This window comes from Trichechus manatus, unplaced genomic scaffold (assembly GCF_000243295.1).
Source record: "Trichechus manatus latirostris isolate Lorelei unplaced genomic scaffold, TriManLat1.0 scaffold00128, whole genome shotgun sequence".
Lineage (NCBI taxonomy): Eukaryota > Metazoa > Chordata > Mammalia > Sirenia > Trichechidae > Trichechus > Trichechus manatus.
In genome coordinates, this window is record NW_004444064.1 from 6,405,313 (window position 1) to 6,427,802 (window position 22,490).

Consider the following 22,490-nt stretch of genomic DNA (forward strand, 5'->3'; position numbering starts at 1 on the left):
ATAATCTTGTTAGATATACTAATTATCTAATTAACTGAGAAAGTTTTACTTTTTTTGCTCAGATACTTAAAGTGCTTAAAAGAAAACTGAATCTACTAAATTTAGCACTGTGGTTCACAACGTATAAACGAATTTAAGTTGTAAACGGAATTGAGCAGTAAAGATCAACTTCAGGTGATCAAAGCCTGTCTTAAAGGGGAGGGTTAAAATTTACTAAATTCATAAAAATAATAAGATTTATAAATTTTACATAAAAAGAGAGAAAAACCAGGCCTGGCATTTGTAGCCTTAATGTTAATTTTAAAAGTAATCACCTCAAATAGTATCTTCTATGCTCAAAAGCCTCCCTTCAAAGGGTATTAAAAGCTCGTGAAAAGCTAGATGCTAAAGATGTCTTTTATCTACAATAATAAAAAATGGAAACAGAACCTAGATGTACAAACACAAGGGACCAGTGAAATCATCGACAACCATCCACGATGCAATCATTATACACAAAGGTTAAGTCCAAAAACAGCACAAAGGTTCACAGTAACACGTCATGTAGGAAGGCAAGACACACAACTTTATATGCATTTGACTGAGCTAGCCCTCCATTCATCCCTCCATCCGTTCCACGAATATTTATCGAAGGTCTTCTCTGAGCCCGGCTTGGCTCTAAGGGCTGAGGATGCAGCAACAAACAAGCCAGAGTCCCTGCTGTCAAGAAACAACTTTATAACAGTTTGTTTTCTTTTGTTTTGAAGTATCTATGGATGAATCTGGGGAGAAGAGCCATCTTTATAAAACCAGGGCCTCCCATCCAAGAGCCTGGGATCCTCATTTGTTGAGATCCTTTCCTACATCCTTTATTAAATTAGATGGTCTTCTTCATGGAGGTCTTCCGTATTCTTGGTTAATTCCTAAACTTTTTATGGTTTTTCTTGTTACTGTCAAAAGTATCTTATTGTAATTACACTTTTTGGTAGACTGCTGGTGTAAAATGCCATTGGTTTGTGCAGAGTGACCTTGCACCTGCCAACTTCGATGGACCTTCATTTAGTTCTTAACAGCTTATGGGACTCTCAGGGGATTATCAGTCATTATCTATAAATGATGCAGATGCAATCCCTACTAAAAATTACTCTCATTTTTGAGGGACTCAAAAAGACCTAGTCTAAAAGGTCTATGGAGGAATAAAGGTCCCTGAATAGCAAAATTACCCTTAGAACTGTCGAGAAATACCAAATTTCAAAATCGTCTACAAGTCCACAGTAACAAAAAAGTGGGTACTGGCACCACAACAGATAAACAGACCAATGAAACAGAAAATATAAGACATTAGACTTGCTAGGACTTGAAAAACAGGCCAAAAATTCATGAAGCTATGGAATTTTGATGCTTCTACAAAAATGTTTCTGAACACAACCAATTCCTCCAGATTCCACATGCTGGTGCACCTGGTGTTTGGGGGCCGCTTCCCCACCACCCTGTAGGTGCTGCCAGTCATGTTCTCTGGGGTCTAAGTGGATAAATGGACTCTTCATAAACTGGGCTAGGTAAAGCAAGAAGCACTTTGAAAATACAATCTTTAGAGCTTTGGAAATAACATTGTTTCAAAGCTGTGTGTCACAGTTTCCTTTGTTTATGGAGCCCATGCTAATGTAGCCATGAGCAAGGAAGCTGCTCCATGGTTCAGGCTTCATTTAGTGCTGCTGGCAGAAGCACAAGACTTACTAAGGGGAGGGAAGGGGAAAGTGAGGGGAGAACTGGTTTCAGAGTCTTCAAGACCTATACGAGGCACTTTGAAAACATGTCCCTAAATTCCTGGGCACTCCTCCCATCAAGATGTGGAGTGTCGTCCCTCTTCTTGAATCTGGGCTGACCTTCCTGACTCACCTGCTATCAACAGAATGCAACGGCCGTGATGATGTGTGACTCCATGGTGGGTCATGATGCAGCCTCCACCCTGTCTGCGGGGACACCCACTTTTGGAGCCCTGACCCCTCCTATGACATCTGCCTACCAGGAAGCTGCCGTGCTGTGAGGAAGTCCAGGCCACATGGACAGCCCACACATAGGTGTCTGGTCAATAGCCCCAGCTAACATCCCAGCTGACAGCAGCATCAACAACCAGATTTGAGAAAATGCCACTAGATGACGGCAGTCCTCAGCCACAAGCCAACCCAGTCTCCGAGCCTTCCCAGCTAAGGACCCAAACATTGAGGAGCAGAGACAGACCATTCTACTGTACCCTTTCCAAGTCCCTGGTCCACAGAATCTGTGAGCATAATAAAATGGTGGCTTTACACCACTAATGCTGGGGTAGTTTGGTTTACACTAGTGGTAAGCAGGACAGTACAGCAGATGCTTTGTAACAGTGAGAGCAGGTTCCTTATCTTCATTTCACTGATGAGGAAACAAAGGTAAAAGGACTTTGTGATGTCGGTCTGTCTGGCTCCAAAGCCCTGACATTTCCTGTACACAACATTATCTCTGAGAATAAAATAACTATTTTTAAGATAACTGTAGAACTCAGAAGGAAATCAGAATAGCATTGGTGCCTAAAAATGTTAATTTCATCCATTCAATTGAATTCTGGTTTTATTCAAAACGTGAGACATCCGTTAAGAGATGGTCAGGAGCAACATGATCTGTCAGGGAAACACCAAGAGTGACCTGCAGGCATGAAAAGGACATACATAACTTTCATACTGCACAAACGTGTAATTCAGCTATATAAACATTAACAAGAATCTACAGAAAATGATGGCCTGGTGCTCATTTGTACAAGTGGCATCTCCTGGATATGGCTATATGAGTTGTCTGTGGCTCCCATAACAAACGACCACAAACCTGGTAGCTTAAAACAACAGACATTTATTCTGTCACAGTTCTGGAGGCTGGAAGTCCAAATTCAAGGTGTCAGTAGGGCCATGCTCTTGCTGAAGGCACTAGTGGAGAATCTTGTCTTATCTCTTACGGTTTCTGGTAGCCCCAGGCACACCTGGGCTTGTGGCAGCATCACGCCAATCTCTGCTTCTGTCTTCACGTGGCTGTATTCCTTCTGTGTCTGTATTGCTTCTCCTTTTATAAGGATACCACTCCTACTGGATTAGGACCCATCCTACTCCAGTATGGCCCTATGTTCGCTTAACTGATAATAATTACAAAAACTATTTCCAAACAAGGTCACATTACAGGAACCAGGGGTTAGGACTTCAACATATCTTTTCAGGGGGACACAAATCAACCCATAACAACAATCAAGGTTTAGAAGTCTGGCGTCTCCCCAAAATACCATAACACCACTTACTGAAAAGGAAAGGAGTACTCTTCCTTCACACCCCATTAACAAGTACACGAAACATGAAGTAGCAAACGTATACTGATAGTACATTAAGAACTTTTGATACCACCCATGAGTTTACAAGGGTTAAAATGCTAGGCAACAAAGACATTCACTGCAATAGTAAAGAGTATTTTCCACAATTACACTCTGGAGAACAGTCATCTAGTTTTAATAATTAATTTTACAGAAAGACTCCATCACCTCATGGAAGAGGGGGTGAAGCGTCACCTCTGGCCGAGTCTCCATCTCCTGAACCCCAGCACCACCTCCTGGCCTTTCTCCTATAGCCTCTCTTCCCAACCACCCAACCTACAAATCCATTCACAATGGCAGCCCCAATGGCTTGTTTTTTTAATGCTTGCTTCTATCCCTTTGTTTACCAGTTGTCAGAATAACATGCTGGTTCCCTAGTGTTCTCCAGTAGCGAGCAGCACATTACAATCTCACAGATTTGAACTTTTTTTTAAAAAAAAATAAGCACAGTTTTATACACAGGTATATATTTTTTAATGCTCAAAATTATCCCATCCCTTTAGCTAGCTCCTATATTCTTTTAACATAACTCTAGTAATTCTTGATAGCTTCCTTGCTTTCAGGTAAAATGAGATATGCCAGCTCAGTTTGTTCGTTACCTGCCCCAAACCTGGAATTTGCCATTTATTCAAGCTCTGATTCCTTCTGGCAGGAAATGGAATTTAGAAACCACAATCCAGGTGCCATGGGTGCCCAGTACTACTAGTTGATCTCTATTTCTAGGTCTTTACAGTAAACGAAGGTAGGAAATAGTTTTTAACTAAAAAATCCTAAAACGTAAGTTAACATTGATATTTCCAATTCACATTTAGGATTACAGGGAATTTACCTAACTGCTTTGATTTCATATTTGTGTATCTTTTCTCTTACCCTGAAAATATTCTTTCCTAAAGACAGTAAGATAATGACTTGTTAATATTATATAATAGCTTCAAAATAACAATACAAATGTTATTAACACTGTAAGTACTAAAAATTGATTAGATTTCCTTGTAGTACCTTCATCTTTAAGATGTATCCCAATAGGATATACAATCCTTTTGGGTACATAAGCCACCAACTCAATACCAAGTTGTATTCTTTGGTTTCATTTTGCTTTCAATTTTTATGGACTACTTTTTTACTCTGTCCTGATCTAATTTTATATTTAAAGTATATAAAACATTCATATGGTTCCATGATCAAAACTATACAAGGTACATTCAAAAGTATAGCCTGTAACACTATCCCCTCTAACCCTCACATTCTTGTTGTTGTTAGGGGCCGTCGAGTCAGTTCTGACTCATAGCCACCTTATGGACTACAGAACGAAAACACTGCCCAGTCCTGCGCCATCCTCACAATCGTTGCCATGTTTTAGCCCACTGTTGAAGCCACTGTACCAATCCATCTCATTGAGGGTCTTCCTCTTTTTTGCTGATCCTCTGCTTTACAAAGTATTAAGTCCTTCTCCAGGGACTGGTCCCTCCTGATAACATGTCCAAAGTGTGTGAGATGAAGTCTCACCATCCTCACTTCTAAGGAGCATTCTGGCTGTACTTCTTCCCAGACAGATTTGTTCATTCTTCTGGCAGTCCACGGTATATTCAATATTCTTCACCAACACCGTAATGCAGATGCATCCATTCTTCTTCTGTCTTCCTTACCTACTCTCCAGCTTTCACATCTATATGAGGCGACTAAAAATACCTTGGCTTGCGTCAGGTGCACCTTAACCCTCAAGGTGACATCTTAACACTTTAAAAAGCAAAGAGGTCTTTTGCAGCAGATTTGCCTAATGCAATACGTCATCTGATTTCTTGACTGCTGCTTCCATGAATGTTGATTGTGGATCCAAGTAAAATGAAATCCTTGACAGCTTCAATATCTTCTCCATTTATCATGATGTTGCTCATTGGTCCACTTGTGAAGATTTTTGTTTTCTTTATGTTAAGGTGTAATCCAGTATGGGATGACATCAAAGACTATAGCCTTTGATCTTCATCAGTAAGTGCTTCAAGTTCTCTTCACTTTCAGCAAGCAAGGCTGGCCTTGGTGATAGAAACAATATGGGAGAATGCATGATAGAATTTTGCAAGAACAATGACTTATTCATTGGAAATACCTTTTTTCAACAACATAAATGGTGCCTATACACATGGACCTCATGAGATGGAATACACAGGAATCAAATGGACTACATCTGTGGAAAGAGAAGATGGAGAAGATCAATATCATTGGTCAGAACAAGGCCAGAGACCAACTGTGGAATAGACCATAAACTGCTCCTGTGCAAGTTCAAGTGGAAGCTGAAGAAAATTAAAACAAGTCTACAAAATCAAAGTACGACCTTGAGTATATCCCACCCGAATTTAGTGACCATCTCAAGAATAGGTTTGACACATTGAACACTGATGACTGAAGACCAGATGAGCTGTGGGATGACATCAAGGACATCACACATGAAGAAAGCAAAAGGTCATTAAAAAGACAGAAAAGAAAAAAAAAAAAAAGAACAAAATGGATGTCAGAAGAGACTCCAAAACTTGCTCTTGAATACAGAGTAGCTAAAACAAAAGGAAGAAATGATGAAGTGAAAGAGTTGAGAAGATTTCAAAGAGCAGCTCGAGAAGACAAACTAAAGTATTATAACGAAACGTGCGAAGACCTGGAGTTAGAAAATCAAGAGAAAAATACACTTGGCATTTCTCCAGCTGAAAGAACTGAAGAAAAAATTCAAGCCTCGAGTTGCAATACCGAAGAATTCTATGGGCAAAAACATTGAACAACACAAGAAGCATCAAAAGAAGATGGAAGGAATACACATTGTCACTATACCAAAGAACTAGTCGACGTTCAACCATTTCAGGAGGTAGCATGTGATCAAGAACCTATGGTACTGAAGGAAGAAGTCCAAGCTGCACTGAAGGCACTGGCAAAAAACAAGGCTCCAGGAATTGACGGAAAACCAGTTGAGATGTTTCAACAAAGGGATGCCAACTCTGGAAGCCCTCACTCATCTATGCCAAGAAATTTGGAAGACAGCTACCTGGACGACCCATTGGAAGAGATCCATATTCGTGCTCATTCCAAAGAAAGGTGATCCAACGGAAAGCAGAAATTACTGAACAATTTCATTAATATCACATGCAAATAAAATTATGCTGAAGATAATTCAAAAATGGACTGCCAGAAATTCAAGCTGGATTCAGAAGAGGACATGGAACGAGGGATATCACTGCTGATATCAGATGGATTTGGCTTAAAGCAGAGAATACCAGAAAGTTGTTTACCTGTGTTTTATTGACGATGCCAAGGCATTGGAGTGTGTGGATCATAACAAATTATGGATAACACTGCAGAGAACAGGAATTCCAGAACACAAAATTGTGCTCATGCGGAACCTGTACATAGATCAAGAGGCAGTGTTCGAACCGAATAAGGAGATACTGTGTAGTTTAAAATCAGGAAAGGTGTGCATCAGGATTGTATCCTTTCACCATACTTATTTAATCTGCAAATTATCTGAGAAACTGGACTATATGAAGAACGAGGCATCAGGATTGGAGAAAGACTCATCAACAACCTGTGATATGCAGATGACACAATCTGTCCCTCACAGGGAACCATTTTTACTGGTTTTGGTTTTAGCCTTCCTTTTTACCATAAGCAAATATTCCTATGATTTTCTTAAAGTGGCACATTCCACACACAGTTCTGAACCTTACTCTGCTCATGTACTATATCCTGGAGACACTCCACAGCAGGGTTGAGAGAACATCATCACTCCTGTTTAAAGCTGTATGGTTCTCCACTCTGTGGATGTAGAGTTTACTCAACCAGTCCCCTGCTGATGAACATGAAGTTGTTTTCCATCTTTCAAGTGACCTTCTGGAAACCTGAACCTGACACATTCCTGTTTAAAGCCCTTCAGGGCTTCCTATTGCTTGCAAGATAAAGGCTGTAGTTTTCCTAGGGCCCAAGATGCTCATGGTGTCATGACTGGGCCCTTCCCTCTGCCCCGTTCTCTACACTGTGCCCATATTTTTCTGGTTCCTCCTGAGCTCCATGCTCTCTGCCCCTACAAAGCCTCTGAACACGCTGAGCCCACTTGATGGCCTTCCTACAGTCTCATGGCCTAGACAACTCCCGCTCCCCCTCTAGAGTTCACATCAGCTTCTCTGGCCTCTGATCCACATTCTCAGACCAAAAGGTTCTTCCCTTTTATAGTCCTTGGTACAGCTGTCATTTTACATCTGCTTTGATGGGTATCTTATTAGCCTGTTTCCTACTTCTTGGCAGGCAGGAGCCCTGCCTCGTTTTGTACACCACTGTCCTCTCAGCAGTTATCACAATGCCTGGTCCACAGCAGGGCTCAGGAATTTTTTGCTTAATAAATGGTTGGCATAATTTATAAAACACAGGAGTTACTTGTTCCATAAAAGTTGGACCTAACTCACTCATCTGTGCCTGGTGCCTTTTTTAGGAGATAAATCTTGTAATTCCTTTTCAATTTCCCCTAAAGTGACTGGTCTACATAGGTTTTCTACCTTAAAGATCTATTTTGGTCATTTATATTTTCTTCATAAACTTTCTGTACCTTCTCAATATTTACTTACATCAAGTTGTACATGGTATGTTCTTATTTTTAGAATCTTCATATCTGTAGTTAAACCCTTTTTAAAAAATACCGCGTTCTCGTTTCTTCTTAATCAAATTGGCCAAAAGCAAAAAGATTTGGCTCCATATTCTTTGGGTTAATTATATTTTTCTGATTTCCTGAGTTGAAAGTTGAATTCATTTCTTTTTCTTATTGTCTAATAAGTACATTTGAGACCATACACTTTCTTCTGAGAACCATCTTTACACCATCCCAAGAACTGTGACGTGTAGCTCTCTTACTATCATTCATTTAAAGTGCATATACATAGTGCATTGGGCAAATCTGCTGCAAAAGACCTCTTTGAAGTGTTAAAAAGCAAAGATGTCACCTTGAGGACTGAGGTGTGCCTGACCCAAGCCATAGTATTTTTTTTTCCCATACAAAAATTTACACATATTGTTATGTGACTCTAATTGCTCTCCCCATACTGTCACAGCACACTCCTCCTTTTCACCCGATTCCCCATGTCCATTCAACCAGCTCCTAACCCTCCCTGCCTTCCCATCTCACCTCCGGACAGAAGCTGCCCATTTAGTCTCTTGTATCTACTTGAGCAAAGAGGCACACGCCTCACAAGTATCACTTTATGTCCCACAGTCCAGTCCAATCCCTGTCTGAAGAGTTGGCCTCGGGAATTGTTTTAGTTCTGGGCTGACAGAGAATCCAGGGACCATGCTTTCTGGGGTACCTCCAGTCTCGGCCAGGCCATTAAGTCCGGTCTTCTCACTAAAATTTGAGTTCTGCACCCCACTTTTCTCCTGCTCCATCAGGGACTCTCTGTTGTGTTCCCTGTCAGGGCGGTCATTGGTGGTAGCCGGGCACCATCTAGTTCTTCTGGTCTCAGGCTGATGATGTCTCTGGTTTATGTGGCCCTTGCTGTCTCTTGAGCTACTACTTTCCTTGTGTCTTTGGTGTTCTTCATTCTCCTTTACTCCAGGTGGGTGGGACCAACTGATGCATCTTAGATGGCCGCTTGCAAGCTTTTAAGACCCCAGACACCACTCACCAAAGTAGCATGCAGAACGTTTTCTTAATAAGCTTTGTTATGCCAATTGACCTCGGTGTCCCCTGAAAGCATGGTCCCCAAACCCCTACCTCTGCTACTCTACTCCTCAAAATGTTTGACTGTATTCAGAAACCTTCTTAGCTTTGGTTTAGTCTAGTTGTGCTGACTTCCCCTGTAGTGAGTGCTGCCCTTCCTTTCACCTAATTCTTATCTACTATCTAGTTAGTAAATAATCCTCACCCTCCCTCCCCACCCTTGTAAACCATCAAAGAATGTTTTCTTCTGTGTCTAAACCTTTTACTGAGTTTTTATTAGTGGTCTTATACAATATTTGTCCTTCTGTGACTGACTAAATTCATTCAGCATAATGACCTCCAGCTTCCTCCATGTTATATTTCACGGCTTCATCGTTGTTCTTTATCATTGCGTAGTATTCCATTGTGTGGATATACCATAATTTGTTTATCCATTCGTCCATTGATGGGCACCTAGGTTGTTTCCATCTTTTTGCTACTGTGAACAGTGCTGCAATGAACATAGGTGTGCATGTATCTATTCGTGTGACGACTCTTATTTCTCTAGGATATACTCCAAGGAGTGGGATAGCTGGATCGTATGGTACTTCTATTCCTAGCTTAAGGAAGCACCAAATCGATTTCCAAAGTGGTTGTACCATTTTACATTCCCACCAACAGTGTATAAATGTTCCAGTCTCTCCACAACCTCTCCAACATTTATTATTTTGTGTTTTTTGGATTAATGCTAGCCTTGTTGGGATGAGATGACATTATAGTTTTGATCTGCATTTCTCTAACGCAAGCCATGGTATTTTTAATTGCCTCATATGCACGTGAAAGCTGGACAATGAATAAGGCCAAAGAACTGACTCATTTGAATTATAGTACTGGCAAAGAATATTGAATATACCATGGCCTGCCAGAAGAACAAACAAATCTGTCTGGGAAGAAGTACGGCCAGAATGCTCCTTAGAAGTGAAGATGGTGACACTTTGTCTCACGTATTTTGGACATGTTATCAGGAGGGACCAGTCTCTGGAGAAGGACATTATGCTTGGTAGAGAGTCAGTGAAAAAGACGAAGACTCTCAATGAGATGGACTGACACAGTGGCTCCCACAGTGGGCTCAAACATGGCAACGATGGTGAAGATGGTGCAGGACTGAGCAGTGTATCGTTCTGTTGTACACAGGGTCACTATGAGTCGGAACTGACTCGACGGCACCTACCAATAACACGAACAACAATATGTATATGTATTCTGATCTCTTTACCCAAGAGATATAGAGAAGGGGGGGGGGGTCTTAAAATTTACAGGTAGATCTTTTTTGCTATCCTTTTGCTCTTAAATTCTATCTTTGTTGCACTCTGGTCTGAGACTCTAGCTTACAAGATGTACCTTTTGGAACCTCAGGTTTTCCTTGTGGCCTAATACATGGCCAGTTTTTGTTATATGTTGTTCCATGTGATTGAAGAGAAGCTACACCTTAGGTTTGCTGAGCACAAGTTCAGTACACAAATTTAGTCCATTATGTCCAGCTTGTTAACCGTATCATTTAAATCCTCTGTATCAGTGGTTCTCAACTGGAACAAGTCTGCCCCCAGGGTACATGTGGCAGTGTCTGGAGACATTTTTGGTTATCACAGTAAGGGAGATGGGTAGCTACTGGCATCTAGTGGGTAGAGACCAGGGACGCTGCTCAAGATTCTACAATGCACAGGATAACTCTCTACAAAGAATGATACCAAATGATCAACAGTGACAGGACTGATCCCAAACATCAATAGTGACAGGACTGAGAAATTCTGCTCTACATCTTTACTTCTTTCTGGTCTACTTGGTTCATATATTGCTGAGAGTCACTGTCATGGTTTGAATTATGTCCCCCCAAAAATGTGTCTATCAATTTGGCTGGGCCATGATTCCCAGAATTGTGTGGTTGGCCTCCATTTTGTGATTATAATTTTATGTTAAAGAAGATTGGGGTGGGATTGTAACACCACCCTTACCCAGGTCACATCCCTGATCCAATGTAAAGGAAGCTTCCCTAGGGTGTGGCCTGCACCACCTTTATCTTACAAGACATGAAAGGGAAGCAAGCAGAGAATTGGGGACGTCATACCACCAAGAAAGCAGTGCCAGGAGCAGAGTGCGTCCTTTGGACCTGGGGTCCCTGCGCAGAGAAGCTCCTACTCTGGGGGAACACTGATGAGAAGAAGGCCGAAAGAGAGAGAAAGCCTTTCCCTGGAGCTGATGCCCTGAATTTGGACTTTTAGCCTCCTTTACTGTGAGGAAATAAACTTCTCTTTGTTAAAGCCATCCACTTCTGGTATTTCTGTCATAGCAGCACTAGATGACTAAGACAGTCATGTTAAAGTCTCCCACTATATGTATGGAACTGTTTATTTCTCTTATTTCTATGTCTTTGTTTTACTTGTTTCTAAGTTTTATTGTTAGGTATGTAAAAGTTCATGATTATTAACTATACCTTTAAGTAATCTGAAAAATACCCCTTTATTTTATTTAATGCATTTTACCTTGAATTCTGCTTTGTCTGATAATTAACATTGCTAAACTTGCTTTTCTTCTGTTAGGACTGATACATTTTTCCATTCCTTTTTTTCCACTTTCTTGTGTTTCAGATATATCTCTTACGTATAATATTTAGCTAGACGGTGTTTCTACTAAATCTGAGAATTTGTATTACCTAGGAGATTTAACCCTTTCATACTAATTGTGGTTACTGACATAGCCAGACTTATTCATGTCTTAAAGGAAAATCTACATATCTACTTAATGTATATGCCAAACATACACAGTTTTCTTCTTTCTGCTTACCATTTTTGCTGAAATGATGAACTTTTTCTTAGTCCCATTTTCCTCCTCTGGTTCTTTGGGAGTTACATACCCTATCTTCATTCTAGTGGTTACTCTTACACTACCTAAACTGACACAATGCCTATATCCAAAGCAGTTTCTATAACAATCCCTAAATCTTCAATTAAATAGCAAATCACAATCACTATACTCCTGAACTTGAATTTGAGCTCTTGAACAGCGGGAGCCGTGATTTATTCATCCTTCTATGTTAAGTGCTAGTAGTGAGCGAGCGCACAACACTTTGGGAAGGCAAACACATCTAGGGTTGTTTTAGAAAAATTTTTAAACCCTTAAAATGAATTTCAGGACCTTATGCTAAGTGAAATTAGCCAGACAACAAAAGGACAGATATTATATGATCTCACTTATACAAAATATCCAGAATAGGCAAATTATATGCTAAGACAGAAAGTAGATTAGTGGTATCAGGGGCTGGGGAAAGGGGGGAACGAGAAGTGACTGTTTAATGGGTAGAGTTTCTGACTGCAGTGATGATAAAAGTTTCAGAAATGAACAGTGGGGATGGTTGTGCAATATTGTGAATATAACTAATACCACTGAATTGTACACTCGACGGTGGTTAAAATAGAAAATTTTATAATTTATGTATTTTACCACAATAAAAAAATTAATTTTAGGGCATTTAAAGGTTAAATGTTAGTATCTGTGGAGTTCACTTAGCTATAATGCTTCATTCCCAATGATACCATATAGCCCGTGAAATATCACACACATGCACACGCTTAATACCCAATATATTCATCAACACATTATTATTATGATTCCTCCAACTACAAACAAAGTTAGTTTGAGCATCTGATTATTTTGATTAGTCTAGAGAAGAATTCGGATAATTTTAATAATACGCTATCAGGAATAGAGCTAGAAAAGGAAAATATTAAAATGTTCTATTTGTACTACAGTCATCATTTTCAATATTATTTAATATATGAGAAAATTTCATTAGAAAGATTTTTTTTTTCTAAAGTTTTGAAAGCAGAGATACTGGGAAGATTCCATAATATGTATTCTACTCCATGAAAACAAATAGCTCAATTCTCTACTTGAAACACAGTTTATATAGAATAATTTTTTTAAATAAAAGGAAAAATAATACAAATAAAAATGGAAACATTTGTAAAGTTTAAAACAGTTACAGGTTATACTCTTAGAATGTATTGAAGTGACGTTAAAATTGAAAGAGAGAAACAAATATTTAAATAAATAGTAAGTCTCTCTTCAGGCAAGTTAATAAAACATTATCCTGAAAAGTCAAAGGGTTCATCAGAGAATAACAGTCCCAAAAAGAAATCTGAAAAAGAGTGGGGAGTATTCAGTGTCCTTTTTTTTAAATTCCTTTTACAGAAGAAACGCTGAAAGGGATTGGTGGGAGAGAGCAGGAGATTCTAGAACTAAAGAAAGAGGCTCTGATGAGCAAAGATCATCCCTACTGGAGCCCTCCCACTCCCTCCCCACCTCACCCCCACCCCCCACTTCACTCCTGTCTTCCAGGCAGGGAGCCCGGGGAGGCTCCAGAAGAGCAGCTGCAGGCCCCAGCCCTCCTTGCTGAGCTCTACTTGCTTCCGCAGTGGCATCTGGGGCATCCAGAATAACCCCCCCGAGTGAGGTGTAACCCCTGTGAAAGAATCTAACCCTACATGCTGATTCCAGCAGCAAAGCAGGGCTTGCCAGCGCTCGGTTCCAATGCCAAGAAAAGAGGAAAACGAAACAGCACTGAGCCGATGGGAACCACTCACTACAGCGAAGATTTCTAAGCTTAAGTTTTTGGCATTTATTTACATGTATTCCTTTGTAATTCTACTTATAATCTAATAGTTATTTGTATAAGCTCTATAAGACCATCACAGCAAGGTCTGAGTTCACTAAGGGAAAATCGGATCTAGTCTCTACGTATTATTCGTATCATTTTCCCAATAGAGCTCTGCTTATTTGGTCCCGCTTAGGTTCCAGACCTACTTCAGTCTGTTTCAGTTCAGATCTGAGCAGGGGCCAGAGAGCAGTTTAGGTTCTGCGGACCACACACTGTCTATTGCATACGATGCTTCTTCTTCTTCTTTTTATTCTCTGACCCAATTCTGGTGCTATCAAGTTGTTTGCATTTTTAGCCAATTCTGGTGCTATCAAGTTGTTTGCATTTTTAGTTTAATACATTAAATGCTGCCTTGCCTGATGAGATAGTACTAGCAGTTCCATCCAACTGTCAAGCTGCTACACCTCATAAAAGGTTTATTTTCCCAGCAGAACAACTTCCTCTTTGCTATGAAAATCTGCTCTAATAAGCGCGCACAAATCCACTAAGAGAGAAATACGGAAAAATCTAGGGTAACTTTAGCATTTGTGGAGCAAAAGGCAGCATTAAGAGACGTGCTTTTGAAGCCAGAAAAAGGACTGGAGGCAACAATCAGCAAGAGAGCCCAAGAGACACTGCAAATCCTTACCTCTAGATTGGGGGGTGGGGAGGGGTGGTATTACTAATCTTTCTAAAAAGCAAACATTTGAAGACTCTTTCCCAAACTAAAACTGTTTATTAATAAACCTGAGAGTGAGAGCCTACACCACACACTTGGTGGATATCTACCGGGGCACCTGAGCTGAATCCATACAGGACGAGTGGGTGGACTTCTGAGCTCACGTACCTAGTAACAGATCTAACCACCAGGTGACAGAATGTTAGAGCTTCAAAGGTGCCACTAATCAAACTAGCTCATACGAGCAGCCGATTTGGGCATATCAAAACAAAACAAGAAGCTATCACACAGTAAGCAAACATAAAATAAATAAATATAATAATTTACTGATGCTCGGAGACAACAGTCAATATCAGATCACATAAAGAAGCAATCCATGATGGCTTCAGCAAGCTCCCAAAATAAAGAATCTAGAAATTTTCCAGAGGAGGAAAAATTCTTGGAATTACTGGAGGCAGAATACAAACGATTAATATACAAGCTCTTCAAGAAATCAGGAAGGAAATTAAGCAAAACACAGAACATGCAATACAGGAAATTAAAAAGATTAGAGAAGAGCATAATGACAAATTTAACAGGTTGCAAGAATCCACAGAGAGACAGCAATCAGAAATCCAGAAGATTAACAATAAAATTTCAGAATCAGACAACTCAATAGAAAGTCATAGGAGCAGAATTGAGGCAATGGAAGTCAGAATTAGTGAAATTGAAGACAAAGCACTTGACACCAACTTATTTGATGAAAAATCAGATAAAAGGACTAAAAAAATGAAGAAACCCTAAGAATTATGTGGGACTCTATCAAGAGGAATAACATACAAGTGACTGGAGTACCAGAACAGGGGGGGATAACAGAAAATACAGAGAGAATTGTTGAAGATTTGTTGGCAGAAAACTTCCCTGATATCGTGAAAGATGACAAGATATCTATCCAAGATGCTCATCGAACCCCATATAAGGTAGATCCCAAAAGAAAGTCACCAAGACATATTATAATCAAACTTGCCAAAACCAAAGATAAAGAGAGAATTTTAAGAGTGGCTAGGGATAAACGAAAAGTCATCTACAAAGCAGAGTCAATAAGAATAAGCTCGGACTACTCAGCAGAAACGATGCAGTCAAGAAGGCAATGGGATGACATACATAAAGCCTTGAAGGAAAAAAACTGTCAGCCAAGAATTATATATCTAGCAAAACTGTCTCTCATATATGTTGGCAAAATTAGGGCATTTCCAGATAAACAGAAGTTTAGGGAATTTGCAAAAACCAAACCAAAATTACAAGAAATACTAAAGGGAGTCCTCCGGTTAGAAAATCAGTAACATCAGATAACAACCCAAGACTAGAACACAGGACAGAACAACCAGATATCAACCCAGATAGGGAAGTCACAAAAGCAAATGAAAGCTAAAACACTGCAAATAGGGAAACAGATGTCAATATGTAAAAGATGACAACATTAAAGAGGACCTTAAAAAATGTAGACATAGATTTTGCATAGGGAGAGGAAGTCAAGGTGATATAAAGAAATAAAAGACTGGTATAAACTTAGAAAAATAGGGTAAATATTAAGGTAACCACAAAGGAAACTAACAATCCTACAAGTCAAAATACAAAACTAGAAAAATATAAAGACTCAGCAAACACAAAATCAACAACAATGAAAAAGATGAAAAGAAAATACATAAAGAAAAATGACTCAGCACAGAAAATTAAGTGGAACAAAGAAACTGTGAACAACACACAAAAAAAAGACATCAGAATGAGAGCACTAAACTCATACCTATCAATAATTACGCTGAATGTAAATGGACTAAATGCACCAATAAAGAGACAGACAGTGGCAGATTGGATAAAAAAACACGATCCATCTATATGCTGCCTACAAGAGACCCACCTTAAACTTAAAGACACAAACAAACTAAAACTCAAAGGATGGAAAAAAATATATCAAGCAAACAACACTCAAAAAAGAGCAGGAATGGCAATATTAATCTCTGAGAAAACAGACTTTAAAGGATAACGAAGGACACTATATAATGACGAAAGGGTCAATACACCAGGAGGACATAACTATAATAAATATTTACATACCCAACGACAGGGCTCCAAAATATATAAAACAAACTCTAACAGCACTGAAAAGAGACGTAGACGGCTCCACAATAGTAGTAGGAGACTTTAACACATCCCTTTTGGTGAAGGACAGAACATCCAGAAAGAAGCTCAACAAAGACACGGGAAGAGCTAAACGCTACAATTAACCAACTTGATCTCATAGACATATATCGAACACTCTACCCAACAGCGCCAAGTATACTTGCTTTTCCAACGCACATGGAACATTCTCCAGAATAGACTACATACTAGGCCATAAAGCAAGCCTTAACAGTAATAAACCTGAGAAAACTGTTAAAATAGCAAAAAAAGAAAAAAAAACTCTTAAAATTCTATATTCAAAACAGAGACCTTCTCCAAGATACCTTTCAGGTCACCAGGTACACATCACCACAGTTCAGATTTGTCACTGGGTGCACGATGTCCCAGCGGCTGCTCTCAGGAACCTCAGCATCTTAAACAGTCTCCTACCTTGCCTCCCGACCCTTTGCCCCAGAGAGGCTAAGCCAATAATTCATCCTGAGAAAACCACTGGTCAAGAAATCACTTTATTTTTTAAACAAGTCTCAGAAGAAAAGGGTGCCACCTGAAGTTTTTTTAAGTAAAATCACAGATACTAAGTCCTGTTAAAACAAAATTTCTGTACGAGAAAAAAAAAATTATTTCCAAGCCCAAAGGTTATACATGTCCACCAAGGGAAAACTAAAATTCTAACCACAAAGGCATTTTAAGGGTCTTAGAACTCTGAGCTGGACGGTCTGTTACAGCTGCTACAGTTGAAATTCACACCAACACTTTCTGTTTAAGACCTCTCTCAGTAACTCACAGATTAATGGCATCATGAAAATCTGACACTCAGAACTTTCAGGATGCACTTGTTATTTACGGTCAATGCGTATGTTGTATGAAAAATAGGAACCCCAAGCCTTCCAGAAAAGGGCCTGTTCACAGACCATCTTTGTTTCTTTAGCACTGTCTGTAGAAATGGACACCATAAACCCTCTCTCCGGCCAGCAGCTGAGACCTTTCCTGTTCAGACACCCTGCCAAATCAGCTAACATGGAGCCTGGGGGGCCAGAGGAAACCAGCCTCCAAATGAAAAATAAACAGAAAAAGTCAAAACCTCAGTGTTCAAAGGCTGTCTGCAACCTCTGGCATAGGCACAAAATACCAGAAGGACAGAACCACAACAGTGGTGTGAGAAGAGAGCTTCGATGCATTTCTAAAAAGAGAAATGTGTGGATTATGTAAATACATGAACTATATATAACACAGAATATGAACACACAACAGCTTACTGATTACACGCGTGAAAAGATGGGCATCCATACTTACAATTTAGAAACATGTAAAGTTCAGCATGATTTAATGTTTATTACACTCCTTTTTCCTATACATTCCTATTCTTTAAATGCAAAAAAAATAAAAACCTTGATAAAATATACCAAACAACATGTAACAAAATGTAGAGGGAGCTTACCAAGCTCTCACCATTATTAAGGCATTATTTTTAGAAAAGTCTGGTCAGCTTGTTCTGGAGATGTCAATCCCAGTACCTACCCACCCACTGCCTGGCCCACTGCGGGGCCCTGCTGAGGGCGTGGTGCAGGTGGCAGGTGTCCACCCTCCGGGGCACAGCTCTCGGGCCAGGCCAGACCCCAACCCACAGGTCAGCGCCTGGGAGACAGAGAGGAGGCAACACAAGCTTAGTCACTCATTCTCTGTGAAATGTGCGCCGGACGCAGCTGAGCAAGCAGGCAGGAGGACTGAGGGACTAGGAGAGGGCTTCAAGGCACAACCGGGGCCGAGCTGTAAGGAGGGAGAGATCATGCAAGCTGAGCTGTGGAGAACAATAGTTGCCTTTAATAATGAAGACCAAGACCCTGGTGGGGAGCTGGGCCCTTCCTCCACATGACGCCCAGCAACGCGGCTGTCCCTGGAACCCACTAGATCCCCGTTATCCTTATTCCTGTGTGATCCTAACATGGTATCTGAAGTGACTAAAGCAGACACTATTCCTGGTCGCCCAGTCCAGGTCAGCCCGCAGCCAGGGCAGCATTTCCAGCCCTGCCCTCTGCGGCCTCGCCTGTCAGGGATTTTACTCAGTGAATGACTCTGCCTTTCAGGCGGCAGGATCACAGGGCAGAAATAATCCCACAGAAGGGAACGCCAACGCTTCCACTGAACAGCTCACCCCAGGAAGAGAGCAAGGGGTCTGGAGGCTGGACCTGGTGGGCTGGCCACAGCACATCATCTTAGAAATACCCACAACAGTTAAGATGAATCCAGCATTTTTATGAACTCAGAGACCATCCATCTCCTGACCTGGTAGATCAGTGGCTTTCAAGCTTCTGAAAAAGCTGTGAACCTTTTCCTAGCAAAGTCTTACATGGACCCTCCTAGCTATAAAACAGACCTGATAAGGCTGATGTGTCCCCTTACCAAGTCCCTAAGGGAAATCCTTCTCAGGGCCACAGAGCTTCAGAGAAAGAATCTTAAACCACAGTGTCAGATGTTTGCTGTAATATCACGTTGCCTTTGGTGTGAATTTCCCAGAAACAATGACTTTAAACCAATGGGGGCTGCCAATCCCGAACAAGGGACTAACAACGTTTGCTGAGGGCCAGGCAGCTGGCTCAGTACTCTGCGTACACTGATGACAGGACAATGACAACGAAAACCCACTGCCATCCAGTTGATCCCGACTCAGAGCGACTCTACGGGACAGGGCAGAACTGCCCCCATGGAGTTTCTAAGGCCGTAAGTCTTTTCTGAAGCAGACTGCCACATCTTTCTCCCACCAAGGAGCTGGTAGGTTCGAACAGCCGACCTTTTGGTTAGCAGCCAAGTGCTTAACCACTGCACCACCAGGGCAAGTGTACTTAGCCCCATTTAACAGACAAGAAAACCAAGGCCCAGGGTTGCATTTGCAGCTAGGCCTGTTGACTCTCTCTACCTCCTAGCCCTTAAGTGTTTAACCATTTCCAGATGGAACAGTTTCTAAAACATATTGTTAGCTGCCACTGAGTCAATTCTGACTCACCATGACCCCGTGTGTGTGTGTGCAGAGTAGAACTGTGCTCCACAGAGTTTTCAAGACTGTTACCTTTCGGAAGCAGATCACCAGGCCTGTCTTCCAAGGTGCCTCTGGGTGGACTCGAACCTCCAACCTTTCGGCCAGTAGTTGAGCGCCTAACCCTTTGTGCCACCCAAGACCTCACTAAAATATATTACCACTTTTGAATGGCTTCTTACTTCATATAAAACATAAGCTTGATGTGTCCGTTCAGAGCCGTCACCAGTGGCAAACTCTGGAAAAGGCCACCGCTGTCTGCCTCACCCAGCAATGACCCGACTGCTAAGCTTAAGTTTCCACATATACTTGGTTCCTATTTCCTGTCAACTGTGCGCGCTTGGCAATCAGTATAATCATTTGAAGGAGGGAAAAAGCAGGGCACATACATATCCCTAATAACCCATGGGCTGAGAGTAAATCGACTTCTCGTGCAGGTTCTTAACTTGGTATCTGTGAAACTGAATGAGAAAAAAATATGAGATCTGTATTTGCAATACTCTCTAGGCAAAATTCAGCATTTCTTCAAGTACGAATGTAGACAATAAACCCTGGAGTTTTAGCAGCACCTGTGACTTTTTCACCCATGGAAATCACAAATATTTTCACAAAACATTAGAGCTGTTACAGAAATCTCAAAATATCACTTATTCTCATCACTACTTCTAAAGTACAGTCATTATTAGACCTACTGCTAGCTTGTGTTACTCAGTTAACAAAGAGCACATTATGGTACTTTATCACCAATTTGTTTTCCAATATTTCCGTAACTATTTCAATATAATTAGCTTCCTTCTTGATCCTATTTTATTAAAAACGTTTTTGATTCCAGAGGTCACAGGGCACAAGAAATTTTAAGACTCCCCCGGGGGCATACACTTTGTATCACTTTAGCAGTCTGCTCCTGCTGCTTCTGAAGAGCTTCATGTAGTTTACAATTTGAAACAAAATTAAACGTTATAAATAAAAAGTTACTACTGTATTCATATGCAGTACTTTTCTAAAGAGCTATAATACATATACGGCAGAAGGGTACATATATGTGAACAAGAGGACAGGATTCCGAACAAAATACTCTTGCACCCTGTATCATTAACAGTGTAGCCTGCTCCACACCTAAAGCATCCGCACAAAACGTTACTGTTTGAAACAAGTCGTGTTTCCCCATCCACCTTCATCAGCCCTAATGCACTCTAAACGTGACACGGGACGCCTCCGACGACAACAGCTGTGCTAACAATGCACCGTGTCAGTTAAAAGTGTGAGCGTTTTTAGTGGCACATCAAAAGGTACAGTTTAGATTCAATGAAACATTGTAACTAGATGATTCACGTATCATTCTCCACGCTAAGTACATTAACTTGGATCCGCTGCTAGATCCCCGCAGCTGGAGGAGTAAATTAAGGAAAAAGAAAAAGATGAAAGGCAAGTCTGAGTCAGTCGGCTGTCTTCCAAATCAATGTACCTACAACCCTAGAGTATCACCAATAACTATTCGACAAATAGTTTTACATTTCACCTCAATTCTTCCCTGTAATACTTAGTGAAGGCCACTTTTTCAATATACCAGGGAAATTTATGAAATGATGCTTAACAAAAGCTGCGTTGTTTTTTCCACGCTAAAGTGGAAAGTATCTACTTCCTAAGGAAAGTCAGTTTTACATAAAGCTAATTCTTCCAATCTAAAAGACTAAATTACCATGCCCTTAAAAAAAAAAAAAAAGTTGCCATCCAGTCGATTCCGACTCACAGCGACCCTATAGGACAGAGCAGAACTGCCCCAGGGCGGTTCCGAGGCTGGAATCTTTGCGGAAGCAGACTGCCACATCTTTCTTCCGCAGAGCGGCTGGTGGGTTCTGGTGGGTTTGAACCTCACATCCCTCAGATAGCAGCGCAGCGCTTAACCACTGCGCAACCAGAGTTCCTCATCACGCCCTGACACATGTCAAATATATTCTGGATTGTTCAAAGCCCACCACCATATTTACCAAATGTCCACTTACTTATGTGCAGGCGCGTGCGTACACACCCCAAGTATCTAACTGCTACCCTCATCGCTTCTGTTGATAAATTCCACGCAGTATTTTAGGAGTCAGAGAGCCTAACGGGTTGTCTCAGAGCCACTATCAAAATAGGGCATTTTCAGAGCCACTAGGATGAAATAAAGCAGACACAATTTTTCTTGAGTGACTCACTTTCTCTAAAGGAATGTGAAAATCCAGCGAGCGGCGAAACCACGCCAAAGCCTTCCAGCCATCTATTTCAAAACGGCCATTTAATATAAACAATACTCTTTGAACTAATTCCATACAAACGGGAACCCCAACCCTCTCGCGAGCAGCCCAGACGCAGGCCGTCGAACACGGCGCGGGCTCCTCGGAAGTGGGCGCTCGGGTCCCCCGGTCACGGGCCGCGAGGTCGCGGGGCGCGGAAGGAACCCCCTCCCCCGGGCTGGGGTCCCGCGGTGAGGCCGGCGTGTGGGAGCCCAAGTCTGCAGGGGCTCGGCCCGTCCTGCGCCCCGCGAGCCCGGAGCAGCTCTAGGGGGCGAAGGGCGCAGCCGAGCGCCGAGCGCCGCGCGGCTGGGGACTCCCCCCTCAGGGTGGCGCGGCCCGAGGACCCGGGCGACTCGACCGCTCGCCTCAAGCCGGGGCTGCGCGCGCAGCCGCCATCTTCCCGCCTCCCGTACCACGCGAGCCCCCGCAGCCGGCTGCCCCGGAGAGCAGCCCGCACTCAGCCGCCTCGAGGCCCCGGTGCAGCAGCTCGGGAGCCCCGCACGGCCGCGCGCACCACCGCCCCCCACCCCCGATTGCCGCGACAGAAGCGGCGGATCTCCCAGCTCGCTTCCGCCCCTGCCGGGCGCGCGCCCCCGCGGCCCTGACTCCCCCAATCCATCCCGGCCCC